Raw genomic sequence first — 16,604 nt, forward strand, 5'->3', positions numbered from 1 at the left:
ACTCTCCAAACATATACTCACATCTTCGATCAGATCGAAGGGTTTTGATCAATTTGCAAGTTTGCTTTTCTACTAAATCCCTAAAGACCTTAAATACGTTAAAGGTATCGGATTTGGATTTGTGTTTGAGCAAATAGACGAAACTGTATCTTGAGTAATCATTAGTGAAGGTAACGAAGTATTTGTATCCTCCACATTCCTATTTACGAAGCGGACCACATACATCAGAATGTACAAGTTCCATAAACTCATTGGCTCTTCGACCCTAGGCTGAGAGAGGTCGCTTAGTAATTTTTCCTTCTATACAAGATTCACAAGTAGGTAGTGAACCGATTGCAGAGGCTTGAAGTGGACCGTCCCTCACAAGTCTCTTAATCCTGTCTAGACTGATATGACCAAATCTTAAGTGCTAGAAATATGTTGATTTTATTTTATCGGAGGAATCAGAAAGTTTGATCCTCCTTGGCTCAATAACTAGATCGTTATCTATTTCAATGTCTAAAAGAGAAGGTTGAGTGGGATAGATGTAGAAAATAGCATTCTTCATACATGCATCAGTGATAAAAGAATTATCGGGAAACGAAATACGAATTCCATTCTTAATGAACTTTAAGCAGTAATCTTGCTCAACGAACACGAGCAACAGATATTAAGTTCTTCCCAAAGGAAGGAATGAAATAAACATTACTCAATTTTAAAGTGCGGTCTTCGAAAGACAGCATCACTGATCTCACAGCCTTTGTAGACACCAGGCTCCCATCACCCTATTTGAAACAGAAGTCGCCTTCCTCTGAGCTTTTGGTTATCTTGAAACCAATAAAGGAACAACAAATATGGTTAGTAGCAGCGGAGTCAAGAATCCACGTTGATACATTATCAGCTACTATGCATGCTTCGGTAATTAGTACAATACTATGTTCCTTTGTTTTTGGATAGGCAGGACAGTTCTTCTTCTCGGTCTTGTGAGGTCTCTTCTTAGATCCAGAGGTGTAGGCTTTGTGCTCAGTAGCATGTGCCTCTCTTTGATTCCTCTTTCTCTTAGTGAGACCTTTAGCGGTGTGAAGCTCCTTCATAAGCTCGGTAACAGTGTACTCTAGCTTGTCCTTGACAAGAGTCCCAGCCTTCATGCGACAGTTCATAAACTGTCGGACTGCTTCTTGCCTTGCTTGATGCCCTTGCCCTCCAAACATCTCATGGAGATCGTAGAGCATGTCGGTGGCAGTCTCGATGTCACGATGTTGTTGTTGCAACACATTGTTCATTGATGCTAAGATATAACATCTCGTAATCTCATCGGATCGAAGCCAGGCTGCTAAGGTGTCTATATCCTCTTGACTTGAATCTGTTGGAATTGATCTAGGGTTTAATAAAAAAAAAGTTTAACGCTTCGGTAAGCGACGGAATTTTAAAAATTTTCTTTTACAAGTAAAACAGTTTTTACTAACCTAGACAAAGAGCAAGCACATGTAAATAAAGCTAATATGAGCATAATAAATTTACTAACCTCTTTAGAAGCTTGATTGTTGATGAGCCTTCGGAAGGTTGAAAACGTTCGTCTCCCTCGTTGCACGTCTCTCTTCCTTTTCTCGCTAACTCGAGTAACCACGAAAGTTTCTATCACCAAATCACTCAAGATAAAAAGGAATTAGTGTGTGGGCACTTTTAAACACTACGACTTAAGAACGAGTCTTGAAGTCGAAGAGCTAAACTCTAGGTCAAATGAGGACCTAGGTGCCAAAACAATATAAAGAAATTGAATAGAGAGAGAGAGAGAGGATCGGCCAAGCTAGAGAGAGAAGCTCTCAAATCTCTAGAACCTGGGATGAATGAAATTTGTGGAATGCGGTTCCTATTTATAGGAGAGGTCTCACATTCAATAAGGTAGTTTCCTCTTCTATAGAATATCACATATTCATGAGCCAATTTCCCATTTTCTTTCATGAGGCACACGGCCAAGAGGATCCAAGCACATCCTTGGATTTGTTTCCTCTTTTATTTGATTCTCTCTTGACCCATTTGGCCACCCCTATGCTTTCCTCTTTGGAGGAAATTTGTTTCCTCTTTTTCTTTTGGCAAGTATCTTGATACATTTATGCACAAAATATTCTCTCTTTCTCTTGGTTAGTAGGCGCCCATTTCAACTCTAGAAGGGGCTTCTAGAAGCTCCTTCATTTGTTCATGACAATATGAAAAAGGCCCATTAAGATTTTTCAATAAAATTCTTATGAAATGAAATTAATCCATAAGGCCCAATAAGACTAGTATTGGCCGAGTGGTACATGTCATTAAATGACCTTGTCAAAAAATTTATTGACATTCATTCCATCCTATGACTCAAACAATTTTCGTAAAACTTGTCTCGTTTTTTTTTACTTAGCTTCTAGTTTAACTATTCCTACTCGATGTGATTCGTGGCAGTGACCTCATGGATCCAAATGAACAAAGCTTGAGCTAAACATTTGGACTCGAAAGTTCACAAACCTTTTCCAAGTTTAGCTTAATCTCAACTGACTCCACTAAAGAGTTGACACTGAAAATCTCTCAATTCAAATGAATTAATTTTCTACTCAAGAATTCAACCAAATTGTAATGAGCGGATCCACACAATATTATCAGTGTTTACCCTTCATGAATATCATCAGCTAGTCGGGATTTACAAAATTATCAATTTACTCTTCTAGCTGTTATTTCCTCAACTCATTTGTAGCTTGTGAATAAGTTAGAAACAATGTATTGACGAAGAGCTAACAAGTCACATTGTTTATCCAAAAGAGTCAAGACTCAATTTGGATACTGGCCAGTTCATTTATTCACATTCCAAGGAACAAAGCATGAGGTGATATACATTGCATTTCAGCAATCTTGTACATGAATTCCATATCTATGAGAACTTCGCAAAGTTACTCATGACATTCGCACAACTTAGTATTTCACTAATAGGCTCTGTTCGGAATCACATAGTGAGTCCGAACTCTGACTTTCTCAAATGAGAATACGTAAGCTGTGAAATGGCATGTCTCATTTCAGGATTAAGGTAAGCACGATGCAATTCATACGTAGTGACTTCGAGACATAAGAGGTTAAATGGTTTGTTCTTATCTTGTCTCTAGAAGTGCACTGGTTAATTCAGTACCTTCGGAAGATACCTAGAAGAACTATAGAGTCTCCAACTCTCAATGCCCCATGACCAGACATCATAGATTCTCCTAACAATCATACTAAGGTCAATAGTCCTTTGACCCTTAGATTGCGAATATATCGTTTTAAGCAAACTACGAAGAGTTTGTTCATGCAAATCTACATTTGTCACTTCGTAAGTTGTTTAGTTTGTTTATGGACTAAAGACTAATGTTTTATCATAAAGCTTGAAACAGAGAACGAGGAATGAATGAACGTTTCAACTTTTTATTAATGAATAAGCAATTACAAGCAAGAGTCTTCATGAGACTTTATTACATCAAATGTACAATGTAAAGACTACAACTCTTCTTGTGGGCACCATTTACAACAAACTCCCACTTGACCCAAAGAAGATGTGTGTAGTCCTTCATGCCTAATCCCTCTCGATGTTGGTCGAAGACCTTGTTCGCTAGGGCCTTTGTGAATGGATCTGCTAGGTTGTCCACCGTTGAGATCTTCTTCACTTCCACGTCTCCGCGCTGCACGATCTCTCGAATCAAATGGTATTTCCTCTCAATATGCTTAGAGCGCTTATGGATTCGAGGTTCCTTTGAGTTAGCGGCAGCCCCACTTTTATCATAATAAAAGGTAATGGGCTTGTCGACGTTTGGAACAACTTCCAAATAGTTAAGGACTTTTTTAAGCCATACAGCCTCTTTCGATGCTTCACAAGCAGCCACATATTATGCTTCCATTGCGGAGTCAGCAATGCAAGATTGCTTAATAATCCTCCACACAGCAGCTCCACCATTAAAGATGAACACAGATCCCGAAGTGGATTTCCTGGAATCCTTATCCCCTTGAAAATCGGAGTCGGTATATCCCGTCATAGTCAGGTCAGTACCTGAGTATGTAAGCATCAAGTTCCTAGTTCTTCGAAGATACTTAAGAACATGCTTAACAGCAATCCAGTGCTCGGGTCCAGGGTTGGATTGGAAACGGCTAACCACGCCAACGGTGAAACAGATGTCAGCTCTAGTGCAAAGCATAGCATACATGAGGCTTCCTACGGCAGAGGCGTAAGGAATTTTCCTCATGTCTTCAATCTCTTATGCAGTCTTGGGAGACTGGTCCTTAGAGAGTGAGACTCCATGCCTAAAGGGTGTTTGGCCCTTCTTGGAGTCTTGCATTGAGAAGAGATCCATCACCTTATCAATATAAGATGCTTGAGAGAGCGACAGAGTCCGTTACTTCCTATCTTGAAAAATTTGGATCCCCAGAATGTACGCGGCTTCTCCTAGATCCTTCATATCGAATTACTTTGCTAACCAGACCTTAACCTCAGATAATTTACCCGCATCGTTACGTATGAGTAATATATCATCGACATACAATACCAGAAACACAACTTTGCCTTCGCGTATCAACTTGTAAACACAAGGCTCATCTATTGACTGTTCAAAGCCGAAGCTTTTCACAGTTTCATCGAATCTAATATTCCATGACCTAGATGCTTGCTTGAGTCCATAAATGGACTTAAGTAACTCACAAACCTTGGTCTCTTGACCCTTTTCCACGAAACCGTCTGGTTGAGCCATGTAAATGCGCTCGTCAAGATTGCGATTCAGGAAGGCTGTCTTGACATCCATTTGCCAAATCTCATAGTCGAGAGCTGCAGCTATGGATAGGAGTATGCGTATGGATTTAAGCATCGCGACTAGCGAGAAGGTTTCTTCATAGTCAATCCCTTCTTGTTGGGTATAACCCTTCACCACAAGTCGTGCTTTGAACGTCTCGACGTTCCCATCAGGACCCATTTTCTTCTTGTATATCCACTTACACCCTACGGGTTTAATCCCTTCAGGAAGGTCTACAAGTTTCCAGACTTTGTTGACATACATCGAGTGCATCTCAACTTTCATGGCGTCAAGCCAAAGGTTTGATTCAGACAAGCCATCGCTTGGCTATAGGAAACAGGATCATCCATGTCAAAGACGGCTACGAGAGAGTCTCCATAGGACATGTACCTGTAAGGCTTTTGAGTAGCCCTCCCACTACGTCGAAATACTACTTGACGAGATTCTGATGAGTTAGGTTATGTTTCAGTTGGGGTAAGAACAGTTCTTACAGATGAGGTAGAAGCTTCCTCACCCTACTTTTCCTCAAGCACAATTTTGCTTCTAGGTTTTGCATCCTTCATAAAGTCCTCCTCAAGGAGACGAGCATTCGTGCTAACGAAAGTCTTATCATCCTCGAGATTATAGAATGTGAAACCTTAGGTTTCCTTTAGATATCCAACGAACAGCCACAATTCTGACCTACTATCCAACTTGCTAGTCTTTTGCCTTAGCACATGTGCGGGGCAATCCCAAATTTTGATGCGGCCAAGATTTACTTTACGGCCAGTCCATCGTTCACAAGGAATCTTCGAACTCTCCAGACATATACTCACCACCTCAAGCGGATCGAAGGGTTTTGATCACTTTGCCAGTTTACTTTTCCACTAAAGCCCTAAAGACCTTAAATACGTTAAAGGTCTCGGATTTGTGTTTGAGCAAATAGAAAAAACCATATCGCGAGTAATCATCGGTAAAGGTAACGAATTATTCGTATCTTCCACGTGCCTGATGGCTGAGTGGACCACATACATCAGAATGTACTAGTTCCAGCACCTCAGTGGCTCTTCGACCCTTATCGGAGAAAGGTCGCTTAGTCATTTTTCCTTCTATGCAGGATTCACAAGTAGATAGTGAACCTATTGCATAGGCTTGGAGTGGACCGTCCCTCACAAGTCTCTTAATCCTATCTAGACTGATATGACCAAGTCGTAAGTGCCAGAGATACGTTGAGTTTGTTAGATCAGAGGAATCAGAAAGTTTGATCCTTTTTGGCTCCCTAATTAGATCATTATCTATTTCGGTGTCTAAAAGAGAAGGTTGAGTGGGATAGATGTAGAAAAGAGCATTCTTCATACATGCATCAGTGACAAAAGAATTATCAGGAAACGAAATACGAATTCCATTCTTAATGAACTTTAAACAATAATCTTGCTCAAGAAGACAAGCAACAGATATTAAGTTCTTCCCAAAGGTAGGAACAAAATAAAAATTATTCAAGTTTAAAGTGCGGTCTTCAAAAGACAGCGTCACGGATCCCACATCATTCGCAGAGACCAGGCTCCCATCACCCCATTTGAAACAGAACTCACCTTCCTCTAAGCTTTTGGTTTTCTTGAAACCATTCAAGGAACAACAAATATGGTTAGTTGCAGCGGAGTCAAGAATCCACGTTGATACATTATCAGCTACTAAGAATGCTTCATTAACTAGTACAATATTATGTTCCTTTGCTTTGAGATAGGCAGAACAGTTCTTTTTATCGGCCTTGTGAGGTCTCCTCTCAGTTCCAGAGGCGGAGGCTTTTTTCTCAGTAGCATGTGCCTCTTCTTGATTCCTCTTTCTCTTAGTGCGACCTACAGCAGTGTGAAGTTCCTTCATAAGCTTGGTAACAGTGTACTCTAGCTTGTTTATGGAGTAGTTCATCTTGGAGGTATGAAGAGATGCGGGGAGAGTTTCTAAGATCATATCTATGACATTCTTCCCATCAATCTCAGATCCTAGGATTTCCATTTTATTCAGAAAATTAATGATCAGTATCATAAAGTCTCCAACACGAGTCCTAGCCTTCATATGACAGTTCATAAACTGTCGGACTGGTTGTTGCCTTGCTTGACGCCTTTGCCCTTTGTTGAGCATGTCGGCGGCAGTCTCGATGTCCTTCGGGTTGGAAGTACTAGAGTATTTGGGTAACCTGATCTTTCCGGTATCCCCAACTCTAACTTGGGTAATACATGGAGCAAAAGGGGTTCGCCCAGTATCTGCCACCAGCCGGTCGATCTCGGGGGCCGAGCTCATGGCATAGTGTATTCAGGAGTCTACAGCCCGGAATTTCTCCTCTACCATCTGACGGAAGGCATTGAACGCGGGGTGATCATCCCTCGGGATTTTTGCGGCGAACTGTTCTTCCCCAGTTCGGATCTCTCCTCTCTGAGGGTTTCTTTATTCTGGTCGAACTGTCGGCTCGAAATAGTTCGGTTCCTCAGGAACTCCTTCCTCACGGCGGAGATTGATGACCTGAGGAACATATCCAGGAGGAGGGCCTCCCGGAGGCGGGGGCGGTAGGCCGCCCTGAGTCGATCGAGCTCGCAAAACGCTGGCCTCGACTTGTCCATCAAACTGGCCAATTCCGGTCGTATTGCTAGGGCCGGCCGTGTCGAGTGACATGTGGATTCTAGAGAAGCTTAGCCGCCTCCCTGGTGGGGTGAACTTTCGTCCGTTTGCGGTAGGCGGACCAGTTGAACTCAGCAGAATAGCTCGCTCGGCGTCGAGCTGCTCTTGAAGTGAAGACTGCGCATCTGTCAAGCTATCGAGCTGGGATCGAGTTGATCTCTGGAATTCAGCAGTGGTTTCAACGAGTGTCAGCAGAAGAGCCCGTGTCTCCAGATCGGCTCCAGAAACCGGGATCTCATGCTCGTTGTTGGAAGACATTCTGTCAGATCCGATCTGTGTTCTTCGGCGTTAGGTTTCTGATAAGTTTCCCACAGACGGCGCCAAATTGTTGAATCGATTTCTCGTCCCAACAATCTATACCAGATTATTTCGAATTGTCTCGCATATTTATTTATATAAGTTGAGGGTCTCAGAATCCGATTATGAAGATTGAATCGAAATCCGAAAGAGATTAATAGATAGTATGAATAAAAATATAGAAAGAGCGAAAGGAAATTCCTATTATTGATTATTGAATATAAACCATACAAGAATAGGGAAATCGAATGAGAGTAAGCAAGAAGACCTTAATTAGAATGATGAACTCAGAAAAATATATCATAATTCTCCCGTAAATGGAAATGGAACAAGCTTTTATAGCTAACTCGCTCATCCTCTTGCTCTTGAGATCAACGCACGTGTACGCACAGAGCTGGTCTTCGATCCTTTATTCTTGCGTACACCCCCATTCTTTAGGCGATTTGACCGTTTCTTCGATGATTCGTCGTTCAAATTTCTTGCCGTGACCGTCTAGGAGCGCCTGTGAGCCCGGGTCGAGTTTGGGTTTCTTCAAAATAATGTCTTGGGCCGATCTCACCTGCGCCTAGGTTTATTAGGCCGAACTGGGCTTTGGGCCGAACTCACGATTATCCTCTCTTTGGGCCGAACTCGTTGTGGGCCTGGTCGGTCCAGTTCGCCTGGTGGAAGGGAGAGATATTCACTCCCACAAACGCTATCATCTTCCTTTAGCAAGGTCTACCAACTTTCATCCAGAAAGCATTGTACGTAGAACAATCCCTCTATTTGTTCCTACATCATGAGCATCGTACGTTTTCGTGAGCGGTCCTTTGAATTACATTTCACTTCGAAACCTTTACCCTATTGTATTATAATTTCTAGTCTCCTCCACGAGTACACAAGAAACTCGGGGGGCTAATGAGGGTAACAGGCTCATTTTTCGCGCGATGCACTCGCGCGACTCCACGTTTCACGCGCCGAGAGGTATCGAAACGTCAACAAATCGGATCCGCACACCGGACCTCCGACCCTCGCGCGACGCTCTCGCACGATTCCATGCCTCGCACACCGATAGGCAGCGGGGCGTCGACGGATCGCGTCCGCGCACCGGACCGTCGATCCCGGCAGTCAAAACCCAAAACGTGACACGCGTACCGACAGGTACCACGCTCACTGGGAACTGCATCTATAAAAAGCCCGTCTCGATGCATAATGCGCACACCGATAGGTAGCGTACTCGCCGGAAGATGGGCGAGTCACGAATGGATGGCAGAGAGTCGCACCCGCCGGATGAAACAGGTCTAGCCAGCGTCCGCAGGAAACTTCGCCGCCAGATGTGGCTGTAAGCCGTGCAAACCGGTTACGCTAGATATAGTAAGCCGGGTTCGTAAGACACGCACTAAACGGATTGCGCAAATCGATTACGCTAAGCATAGTAAGTCGAGAAAACAAGACGCATGATACAAAAGTAAACGGTATCGCATAAAACAACTCAACAAAAAGAATACGAAAGTACGGTATCGCCAAAATCAATCTGTTCCTCGTCATCCTCGAGATGAAAGGAGCCTGACCCGTCGGTAGCTTCTCCATCAAACTAGCGGTTCGTCGACTGGGCGGCCTCCGCGGGGACTTGAGGACGCGGGTCGTCCGCCGATGGCTCATCATCCAAAGGAGGGAACATGGCGTCAAAGAAGGAAAAGGTGGTCCCACGAGACGCGTTCTCCTTCGCGGTCGCGTCTCGGACCCGTATGGCCGCCTCGTAATGAGCCACCTCCAACGCGAGGTCCCAGTCATCCTCCAAGTCCGTCTTGGATCACACAGCGTCGTCTTTCTCCTCGACGAAGGTTTCACCTCCGCCCGCAAAGAATCCCTCTCCCTATCGGCCTTGACCCGGGAGATCTCGCTCACCGACAGTCGAGCGTGGACGATGCTCACCTCCTCGTCCCGGCTCGAGAGTGCCGCCTGGAGCTTCTTAGTCTCCCCTAAGAAGGTGTCGGCCGCCTGCTCCGCCTTCTCCCGGGACGCCTACTCGGCTACGCGAAGCGATTTCTTGGCCGCCGACTCCTCGTGAGCTCACTTCAGCTCCTCCTCGAGAGCTTGAAACTCTCGGGCGGTACGGACCCCCGCTAGAGCGGCGGCGTGGTCGGCCGCCGCCCTCTCCTTGTCCTTCTCCATAATCTGCATGCGCCGCAACAGGTCCCGGAGAATGCGGTCACTTCGCTCTTGGCATGCGAGCATCTGTGGGAACAGGTGATATACGCATCATCGGAGTAAGAATAATGGTTACACATGAGACGAGCAAACGAATCATACCTTTCGGGCGTCGCCGATCTCGTGTTGGAAATGCTCAAGATCGCTCATCGTTAGCAGCCCCTTTAAATCCCGCAGAGAGGTCTCAAGGATCCCTCAGGAGCACTGGTCCCTCAGCTCCGCCGCCTCCACTAGGAGCATCGAATACATGCTATCCGACGCCGCCGATGTATGGGCACGCTTGTGGCCGGAGGGTGAACCGAAGGAGGTCGACGACGACGGTCGCTTGTTGGAAGAGATCGCCTCGTTCCTCACCCGCGGTTGCGACCCCCCACGGCGAGCCTCAACTCGGGGACGAGCCGCGGTCGCAGCTTCAACAATAGGTGCCACTCTCGGCACTCGTGCGCGCGATCGATGTCGGACCATTGTATGTGCTTGTCAAAAGCCTAAAGGCCCACGACCACATTCGAGACCTTAGAGAGATGTTCACGATCCTGCAACGCTACAAGATGAAGCTCAACCCCAACAAGTACGCTTTTGGGGTTGAGGCCGGAAAGTTCCTGGGCTACATGGTGAGCCGTCGCAGGATTGAGGCCAACCCTAAGAAGATTAGGGCGATCTTAGAGATGAGGTCGCCACAAAAAGTGAAAGAAGTACAGAGTTTGATGGGAAGGATCGCCGCCCTGACGCGATTCGTCTCCAAGGCAACCGATAGGTGCCAACCGTTTTTCAAGGCACTGAAGAAGACCGACTGTTTCGTGTGGACAGAGGAGTGCGAGGAGGCGTTCTGCGAAATGAAGGCCTACTTCATCTCAGCTTCCCCCCCCGCCCCGTTCCTCGCAAAACCGAAGGATGGCGAGACCTTATATGTCTACATCGTGGTTTCCGATAGGGCCGTGCGTGCAGTTCTCATACGCGAAGAAGAGAAGGTGCAATGGCCGGTCTACTACGTTAGCAAGGCGCTCCTCAACGCCGAGACCCGATACCCGGAAATCAAGAGATTATCCCTCGCCCTTGTCGTGAGCGCGAGGAAACTTCGGCCCTACTTCCAAGCGCACCCCATCGTGCTACGCACGGGACATCCCATCGAGAAGGCCCTGCAAAAAGGGACCTCCTCTCGAATGGCCATATGGTCCCAAGAGTTGGGCGAGTACAGGGTCGAGTTCCAACCGAGAACCGCCATCAAGGGCCAAAGGCAACGAGAACACGGAAGACAAGGAGAACGACCACAACGAGTCGTCGAAGAAGAGGACCAACAGCCCGATAGGGCCGGTCTGGGACTTGAACGTAGATGGCGTGTCAAACGTCCGGGGGGCTGGCGCCGGCGTTGTGCTCACAAACCCCGATAGGGAAAAACTGAGATACGCCCTGAGGTTCGAGTTCAAGGATTCCAACAACGAGCCAGAGTACGAGGCTCTGATCGTTGGCTTGGAGCTAACGAACAAACTAGGCGTCCGAAACCTGTGCATCCACAACGACTCGCAGTTGATTGTGAACCAGGTTATGGGCGACTACGCCGCTAAAGAGCCAAACATGATCGCGTACTTGTCGAAGACCCACAAGAATCTAGAGGCCCTGTCATGGTTCGAGATCGTCCAAGTTCCCCGAGAGGCGAACATCGACGCTGACGCCCTGGCACGCCTTGCGTCCAGCATAGAAGAGGAGGGAGAGGGCAGCGTCCCGATAGAAGTGTTTGTTGGAATTGATCTAGGGTTTAAGAAAAAGATTAACGCTTCGGGAAGCGGCGGAATTTTAAAAATTTTCTTTTACAAGTAAAAACGGTTTTTACTAACCTAGACAAGTGCAAGTACATGTAATTAAAAACTAATATGAGCTAAGAAGTTTACTAACCTTTCTTGAAGCTTGATCTTTGAGAAGCTCTTAGAAAGTTGCAACGCTCGTCTCCCCTCGCAGCACGTCCCTCTTTCTTTCCTCGGCACCTCGAGCAACCACGAAAGTTTCTATCACTAAATCACTCGAAATAAAGGAATTAGTGAGTGGGCACTTTTAAACACTACGACTTAAGAACGAGTCTTGAAGTCGCAGAGCTAAACACTAGGTCGAATAAGGACCTAGGTGCCAGAACAAGAAAATCGAAAATAAACTAGAGAGAGAGATAAGAGGGGCGGCAACCACAAGTTCTAGAGAGAGAAGCTCTCAATCTCTAACTTATGTGGAATGAGAAAAATGAGAAGAATGAGGCTCCTATTTATAGGAGAGGTCTCACCTTCAATAAGGTAGTTTCCTCTTTTATAGAATATCACATATTCATGAGCCAATTTACTCTTTTCCTCTATGATGCACTCGGCCAAGGTGGGCTTCATTAAGCCTTGGATTTGTTTCCTTTTTTGTTCCTTGCCTTGCTTCTTTCTCAACTTGGGCTTCTTTTGGCAAGTATCTTCATACATTTATGCACAAAATATTCTCTCTATCTCTTGGGTATGTTGGGCGCCTATAGCCTTCTAGAAGAGGCTTCTAGAAGCTTTTCCATTTGTTCATGACAACATGAAAAAGGCCCATTAAGAATTTTCAATAAAACTCTTATGAAATGAAATTAATTCACGAGGCCCAATGATCAAGTCATGGCCAAGTGACATTAAGTCATCAAATGAACTTGTCAAAAAATTTATTGACATTCATTTCATCCTTTGTCTCAAAAGACAAAAATACCCTTTTCACTATTTTCGTTCTTGTTTTGACTTAGCTTCCAGTTTAACTATTCCTATCGATGTGATTCGTGACACTGACCTCATGGACCCAAATGAACAAAGCTTGAGCTAAACACTTGGACTCAAAAGTTCACATACCTTTTCCAAGTTTAGCTTAATGCCAACTGACTCCACTAAAGAGCTGACACTGAAAATCTCTCGGTTCAAATGAATTTATTTTCTACTCAAGAATTCACCTAATTATAATGAGCGGAGCCACTGAATATTATCTATGTTTACCCTTTATGAATGTCATCAGCTAGTCGGGATTTACTAAATCACCATTTTACCCTTCTACCTGTTATTTCCTCAACTCCTTTGTCGCTTGTGAATAAGTTAGAAACAATGTACTGACGATGAGCTAACAAGTCACATTGTTTCATCCAAAAGAGTCAGGACTCAATTTGGACACTGGCCAGTTCATTTATTCACACTCCAAGGAACAAAGCATGAGGTGACATGCATTACATTTCAGCAATCTTGTACATGAATTCCATATCTATGAGAACTTCACAAAGTTACTCATGACATACTCACAACTTAGTACTTCACCAATAGGCCCTGTTCAGAATCACATAGTGAGTCCGAACTCTGACTGTCTCAAATGAGAATACTAAGGTGTGAAATGACATGTCTCATTTCAGGATTAAGGTAAGCATGATGTAATTCATACATAGTGACTTCGAGACATAAGAGGTTAAATGGTTTGTTCTTATCTTGTCTCTAGAAGTGCACTGGTCAATTCAGTACCTTCGTAAGATACCTAGAAGAACTATAGAGTCTCCAACTCTCAATGCCTCATAACCAGACATCATAGATTCTTCTAACAATCATACTGAGGTCAATAGTCCTTTGACCCTTAGATTGCGAATATATCGTTTTAAGCAAACTACGAAGAGTTTGTTCATGCAAATCTACATGTGTCTCTTCGTAAGTTGTTAAGTTTGTTTGTGGACTAAAAGACTAAGGGTTTATCATAAAGCTTCAAACAAAGAAAGAATGAATGAACGTTTCAACTTTATTAATGAATGAATAGGCAATTACAAGCAAGAGTCTTCATGAGACTTTATTACATCAAATGTACAAAATAAAGATTACAACTCTTCTTGTGGGCACCATTGACAACAGTGTTGACCCGACCCTACGTCTCGAGAGGCGATGTAGGGGTAGTGTTGACCTGACCCTACGTCTCGAGAGGCGACGTTGTTGTCAATTGTGCCCACAAGAAGAGTTGTAGTCTTTATTTTGAACATTTGATGTAATAAAGTTTCATGAAGACTCTTGCTTGTAATTGCCTATTCATTCATTAATAAAGTTGAAACGTTCATTCAATCTTCCTTGTCTGAAGCTTTATGATAAAAACATAGTCTTTTAGTCCATAAACAAACTAAACAACTTACGAAGAGACAAATGTAGACTTGCATGAACAAACTCTTCGTAGTTTGCTTAAAACGATATATTCGCAATCTTAGGGTCAAAGGACTATTGACCTCAGTATGATTGTTAGAAGAATCTATGATGTCTGGTTATGAGGCATTGAGAGTTGGAGACTCTATAGTTCTTCTAGGTATCTTCCGAAGATACTGAATTGACCAGTGCACTTCTAGAGACAATATAAGAACAAACCATTTAACCTCTTATGTCTCGAAGTCACTATGTATGAATTGCATCATGCTTACCTTAATCCTGAAATGAGACATGCCATTTCACACCTTAGTATTCTCATTTGAGAAAGTCAAAGTTCGGACTCACTATGTGATTCCGAACAAGGCCTATTGGTGAAGTACTAAGTTGTGAGTCTGTCATGAGTAACTTTGTGAAGTTCTCATAGATATGGAATTCATGTACAAGATTGCTGAAATGCAATGTATGTCACCTCATGCTTTGTTCCTTGGAGTGTGAATAAATGAACTGGCCAGTGTCCAAATTGAGTCTTGACTCTTTTGGATGAAACAATGTGACTTGTTAGCTCCTCGTCAATACATTGTTTCTAACTTATTCACAAGCGACAAAGGAGTTGAGGAAATAACAGCTAGAAGGGTAAAATGGTAATTTAGTAAATCCCGACTAGCTGATGACATTCATGAAGGGTAAACATAGATAATATTCAGTGGATCCGCTCATCATAATTAGGTCAAATTCTTGAGTAGAAAATAAATTCATTTGAACCGAGAGATTTTCAGTGTCAGCTCTTTAGTGGAGTCAGTTGGCATTAAGCTAAACTTGGAAAAGGTTTGTGAACTTTTGAGTCCAAGTGTTTAGCTAAAGCTTTGTTCATTTGGGTCCATGAGGTCACTGTCACGAATCACATCGATAGGAATAGTTAAACTGGAAGCTAAGTCAAAACAAGAACGAAAATAGTGAAAAGGGTATTTTTGTCTTTTGAGACAAACGATGAAATGAATGTCAATAAATTTTGACAAGGTCATTTTATGACATGTTTCATTCGGCCATGACTTGATCATTGGGCCTTGTGAATTAATTTCATTTCATAAGAATTTTATTGAAAATTCTTATTGGGCCTTTTTCATGTTGTCATGAACAAATGGAAAAGCTTCTAGAAGCCCATTCTAGAAGGACATAGGCGCCCAACATACCCAACCAAGAGAGAATATTTTGTGCATAAATGTATCAAGATACTTGCCAAAAGAAAAAGAGGAAACAAATTTGCATGAGGATGCTATATGGAATTCGGCCAAGAGAGAGACAAGGCAAGGCATGGAACAAAATAGGAAACTATTCCAAGACTTAATGAAGTCTATTTTGGCCGAGCTTCTCAAGGAAAAGAAAGAGGAAATTGGCTCATTTTATAGAAGAGGAAACTACCTTATTGAAGGTGAGACCTCTCCTATAAATAGGAGCCTCATTATTCTCATTTTCATTCATCCAAGTTTAAGAGATTTGAGAGACTCTCTCTCTAGAACTTGGCCGAAAATCCTCTCTCTCTCTCTCTAGTTTATTTTCGATTATTTCTTGTCTTGGCACCTAGGTCCTCACTCGACCTAGTGTTTAGCTCTGTGACTTCGAGACTCGTTCTCAAGTCGTAGTGTTTAAAAGTGCCCACTCACTGATTCCTTCTTTTCGAGTGATTTAGTGATAGAAACTTTCGTGGTTGCTCGAGGTGCCGAGGAAAGAAAGAGAGACGTGCTGCGAGGGGAGACGAGCGTTGCAACTTTCCAAAAGCTTCTACAAGGTTCAAGCTTCAAGAAAGGTTAGTAACTTTAATAGCTCATATTAGTTTTTATTTACATGTACATGCTCTTGTCTAGGTTAGTAAAAACTAGTTTTACTTAAAAAGAAAATTTTTAAAATTCCGCCGCTTAACGAAGCGTTAAACTTTTTCTTAAACCCTAGATCGATTCCAACAGACGTAGGGGTAGTTGACGGGACTCCGCCCCCCTCATGGATGACGCCGCTCGTGGAATTTCATAAACGAGGAGTCGTCCCCAAAGAAAAAGAAGAGGCGAGAAAGCTGAGAAGCTTGGCGCCGAAATACACAATGAAAGAAGACAATTTGTTCAAGAGAGGCTACTCCATGCCCCTCCTCCGTTGCCTGACCGAAGTCGAGGAGAAGAAAGCGCTCCGCGAGGTGCACAAAGGGGTGTGCGGAAACCATGCCGTCGGACAATCTTTGGACTTGAAACTCCTAAGGCTCGGATATTTTTGGCCATCCTTGAAAAAGGACTCCCACGAGTGGGCCAAAAAATGCGATAAATGCCAAAGGTTCGCCCACATCCTGCGCCAAGCACCGGCCCCGTTATGCCCAATCATTGTGCCACGACCCTTCGCAAAGTGGGGAGTCGACCTCATCGGTGAGCTACCTACGGCCCCGAGGCAATACAAGCATGCGATCGTGGCTATCGACTATTTCACAAAGTGGGTAGAGGCCGAACCGTCAAAGATCATCGAGGCAAACACGATGAGCTTCATCTGGAAGAACATTGTCTGCCGCTTCGGGATC

Source organism: Urtica dioica, chromosome 3, assembly GCF_054948205.1.
Source record: "Urtica dioica subsp. dioica isolate 48M chromosome 3, U.dioica_male_clone48M_v1_H2, whole genome shotgun sequence".
Lineage (NCBI taxonomy): Eukaryota > Viridiplantae > Streptophyta > Magnoliopsida > Rosales > Urticaceae > Urtica > Urtica dioica.